Genomic DNA, 5,451 nt, shown 5'->3' on the forward strand with positions numbered 1-5,451 from the left:
TAAATCAAGTTTGCAAATTTTAGATAGACAAAATGTTTTGTTAAGGTATTTTTTAATTTAAAGTTATAGATTCCATTTTTTATTTCAAAGTGATATATTGAATATGATGAAAACTGCAAAGCTTAAAAAAAATGAAGTCTTTAACGACAAATCACCTAAATACTCCCACATCAAATCTAAATTTAAGGTTTCAAATTTCTTTTACAGGTTACTTTTCATCTTTCAAATTTTTTCCCATTCAATATGTTAAATTTTTTCCCATTGAATATGTTTAAACGTTCTGTAGAACGTAAAATTTCAGGGGTGCTTTGATATATTTATTTTCTTTAATTTACTGAATGTGTAGAAGAACTTTAGAAAAGTGATGAACGTTGTACACATTTTAAATTAATTTCGTAGATCTGATCATAATCGCCATCCACGTCACAGATTTTTATGCTGCGCAATGATCCGTATACGGTACACTTGCTGGTTCTATCACCATCAGGGTGGCATTATTAGTCTCAGCCTACGTACAACTCTAGATATACAAAATAATCCTGTAGTTAACAGCCATGATTAAATCTATGATGGATCTGATAACTAAGGAGCGAGTAAGATGAGTGCGATGGAAGCTGTCTTAAATGTCCTAATCATTGCCCACGAGGCCATCCACACATCTGAATGAAGCAAAAATCCTGGAACGATGATATAGCTAGATACGGGAAAGGTCAATGACCACATGGATTAGAACATTCATTAATTGGGACTTTTTCCAAACAATGATACAGAATTGGTTTTGCCGATTGATGGGTCCACCGGATTATGAATGTAGTGGAGATAAATTTTTTTCCTAACTTTTGTAAATGGTTTCTAGTTTTTGGAATTTTAGTGGTGGGAATAGATTTACAAATAATTTCAGTAGTGTTTGGAAAATGAGAAATCAGATTTTCTTATTCAACACATGGCCTGGAATAGATTTACAAATAATTTCAGTAGTGTTTGGAAAATGAGAAATCAGATATTCTTATTCAACACATGGCCTGCAATCGAGCTAAATTTATAAAGAAGGCTCTCTTTCAGTCTATTTTAAATTAATTAAGAGGTAATTTCTCTGATTAACCTTCTAGATTCCTCGCTCGCCCACAAGTAGAAATGATACTAATCAAATTTGGTTCGCAAGAAATTCCTCTGGGCTTGTTTTTAGAGCTGAGAGCCATGGAAAAATTGGAAAGATTATCAAATCTGTCAAAAAAAAATACAATAAGGTTTCTTGTATTGTATGGTAAGGATGAACCAGAAAGGAAGCTGTCGAAATGGGAAAAATTATTAAAACGGAGAAATAAATACAGAAATATTTCTTATACGTAAGGATCAACTACAAAAAAAAATTGTCACTATAGCATTCTAAAAAATAATGCTCTAAGAAAGCGTGGAAGGGCTATGAGAAGTGATGTAAGTTGTATGACTTTAAGTGTAAAGCTTTTGTATAAATGGTTAAACGTTATGTTGTATAAGTTTTTGGAATGTCGGAATGTTGGGAATTTGGGTACTAGGAAGGGTTAGAGATTTTCCAATATAATAAAAAAATTAACAATATATATAAAAAATAAAATTAATTATATAATTTATATAATATTCAAAATTAATATTGAATCAAAATATTCAAATATTCAAATCAATTTAAATATATAAATAATAAATATATAATCTCTCTTTTATATAAATATATATTTTTGGGTATCTCTTTCCGTGAGTAGCTTCCTTTTATATATATAAAATATTAAAATGTCAAATTCATTATGACACATAACACATCTTGGAAACAATTTGGCTTTACAATACAAAGTAACAGTTTTTACATATGTTTTTCTAGTTATTCTTAAAAGAAAAAGTAAAGCAACTCTAATGTTAAGCATTGAGTGCCACATACAATATGTACACCCAATCTTTTGCCATATATATACATAAACAATCAAATAAATACTCATCAACATGATATCTCAGATATCGCCCTTACGTCGAAGTGCCACACACTTCCCTAACGCATCAAGAGATTTCTCGAGTTTCTCAATTAAGGATATAAGTGCTAAGGATGTCTTTGGCCTTTCTTCTTGTGAAGGTTTCAACTTAGGCTCATGTTTTGTGGGGAGTTCAACATATTTCCCTAGAGACTTTGTATTCCCCAACCCTAAGGAATGCCGGAACTAAAAAAAATCAGTCTTCAAAGCTCCTAGAACTTTCCGAAGTTCCCATTGTAGCTCCCGGTGAAAAGGGAACGTTCCCAAACAGTCTTCAAATCTCCTTGAACTTTCCCAAGCTCCCATTGCAACTCCTAGTGAAAAGGGAATGTTCCCATACAGTTCCAAAGCTCACGGGAGCGCGAGAACCATTGTAAGGAGTTTCCCAAACTCTTGAGAATGGTTCCCATGTAACAGAAGTTAAAAGCAACTTAAAATATGTTGGGCAATATTTCTCATAGAGAGATATTTTTAGTGTTGGAGCTAGTTTAGGACAATATTAAACCATGCTTTCTTGAGACATTAGTATGAGAATGGTCCAAAATCCTCTCCTCTTTTCTGCAAATTTATAATTTTTTAACTATTTGAAAATTATCTTAATTTAAATTCATATAATAAAAAGTAATTTTTTTTTAAAATGAAGTGTGAGATTTTAAGAAGATTATACATGTTCCTAAATTTTAATATAAATGGGGGATTGAGGTATGAAAAACTTTATATTTTTCTATTTTTTTTTCTTTTCTGCACATTTATAATTTTTTAACTATTTGAAAATTATCTTAATTTAAATTCATATAATAAAAGTATTTTTTTTTAATGAAGTGTGAGATTTTAAGATTATATATAGTCCTAAATTTTAATATTAATTGGGGATTGAGGTATGAAAAATATTATATTAAATAATGTTTAAGATTGAAAGATATGAAGCGAAGTAATATTCTCATTACTAATAAAAATATATAGGTGACAACGAGTAATAAATGATTATAGTGAAACTCAACTAAACTGAGCTAAACTGAACTGAATTCAAACTGACTATGACACATGGATTTACACTTATGAGGCCTAACATATAAGAAATGGGTGGTTGAAATTATTTTATGCAACACACCCCTTTAATTACAACAACTAAAACTTAAACTAAGATATTTTATGGTCTGAGTCTAAGCTATGCTTACAATTTTTTTTTTTTTGGCATCAGTTGGATTTCCTTTTCTTTTCTTCAAGACCTTGTGGCCTCTAAATTGCTTTAGTTTTGTGCTTTTGTTGTAAGCTTCAAATTTTAGTTTTTTTATTGGCTGGTGCAACTCTTCAATTGTTCCAAGTTGTCCATGCATGTACTCTACTTCTTCAAAAATTGGATTTTATGTAAACGACTACCACATGTCACCTTCCATAGCTTGCTCTTCATCATCAATTTGTTGCAACATAAATCATATTCATATTTTTTCTCTCAAGGACACCATTGCATGAAAATTTCATTAACTTATTTATTTTCTACAACATCCATGTTGCCTTCAACATTCATTATTGCAACTTCTATGCAAACATCATTAAAACATGGTGTTTCAAGTCATGTTTCAAGAAGTTTTAATTCTTTTTCAAATTTTGTTGCTTCTTCCTACTTGATGCTAACATCTACACATTCAAAATCAATGTTAAGTTTTAAAATATCTGTAAAATCATATGGATTCAGTTCTTTCTACTCTGCAGTGAGAGATTTCTCCTCTTGCACTTTCTTCTAAGCCTCTGCTGCTTCCACTTCATTACTAGCATCTGCTCCTGCAAACAGATCATATTCCACTTGGTTTTCAGACCCAAGTGGATTTTTCTCCCCAACTAACATCATATCTATGATATTTTTATGTTGCATCACGTACAACCACTCATCATTACCTAATTTTTCTTGATCAAAGGTAACATCAACAATTATAATTGTTGGATTCACTATAGCATTGGTTGCTCCAATGGAAACTTCATTGTCATCAACAAGCTCTCTTGTTGGATTCATTGAATGGTCATCTATTTGTGGCTGAGCACAATGGGATTCACAAACAGTGATGCACTCTTTCTCTGCTTCTGATAACACCCAATCATCATTGTCATCCACTTTCAAGTGGTATTCAACAAACTCTTCATCTCGCTATAGATATATTATTATAGATCCACCTTCATCTTCAAGTTGAATACTACCCCTTACACCAAAACACCTCTCAAAGGTATCCCAAGCCTTCTTGGTTACCTTTGTGTCTGTAATGAGGGGAATAATGTTTTCATCTATGCATTTCTTTGCGCATATTAATGCGAAAAAATCTTTTTTCCTTTTAGCTTCTATGTCTTTAAAAAATAATTCAAATAGATCATGTTGTTTCTTTTATTTTCTCAACATCTTTATTTTCTTATTTGTTGACGCTGGCTGATTATAGTTCAACAAGAAAATAAACTTGCAGATATCGTTGTTGCCTATGTTTGTGCCTCTTTTGTGGCTTTTCTTCCACTTAAATTCTATAAAACAAAATGGTCTACAAATTCTCTATGAGTAAAATACTTTCCAAAAATCATTCACAAATCTCTCTTCCATTATTTCTATTAAAAAAAATCCATTATTTCTATTAAAAAAAATTATTACAATTCTCACAACCGATTTGAACAACGCCCTCTTTCTTTTTTAATAGACCGTCTTTAAAAAACAAATTTGATTGACTATTGTTTTCAAATAAACCTTTGTCCTTTTAAAAAAAAATATATATCAATGAATCCATTTAAAAAAAAATACACAATCATGTTTAAAACAATACCATCAAAGTCCTTTTAAGAAATTACATAAACCCCTTTTAAAAAAAAATTGAATCACTTTTTCAAAAAGGTCTTGAAAGGAATTTTTTAAGGTAAACAAACGAATGAATTGGTTTGAGCGCAACACTCCAATGCACACAATTGCCGCTTCATTTTACTTTTTAATTCATTGTGCTCCCAATTGGGTTCGTGCGTATAACGCTTGCAATGGAATTTGTGTCGCTAATTTGTTAACACAGTCTTCGATGATGTGTGGCTATGTTAGGTAGAAAATTATGTAAGTGGTGAGACATAACGTCGTCTTTAAACTATTTGAGATGCATTATAACACTCTGGCTTAACTGTCTCGGGGTGCATTATTGTCACAATTTTTTTTAATTTGACTCTCTTTAGCTGAACACAACAATCCATCTCACCCTCACTTTGATTGATGGATTTTCTTCGCCTTCACTCGCTTGGTAGAAGTTGGCTTTTTCATTCTCCTCTTCAAGTTTTTGATATTTTCATTTTTTCAATGAATACACACACATATCAAATGTTTCTCTCACAGAGTCTTATGCAACCTCGCTTCTTCTCTCTACTACTCTTAAGGTGTCATATGCAGGTTGCACTTGGTATAGTTGTCAATTCTATTGTACCAAGCTCTAGGCATTTT

This window comes from Pinus tabuliformis, chromosome J (assembly GCF_031772625.1).
Source record: "Pinus tabuliformis cultivar Carrire ecotype Pingquan chromosome J, CPIR1, whole genome shotgun sequence".
NCBI lineage: Eukaryota > Viridiplantae > Streptophyta > Pinopsida > Pinales > Pinaceae > Pinus > Pinus tabuliformis.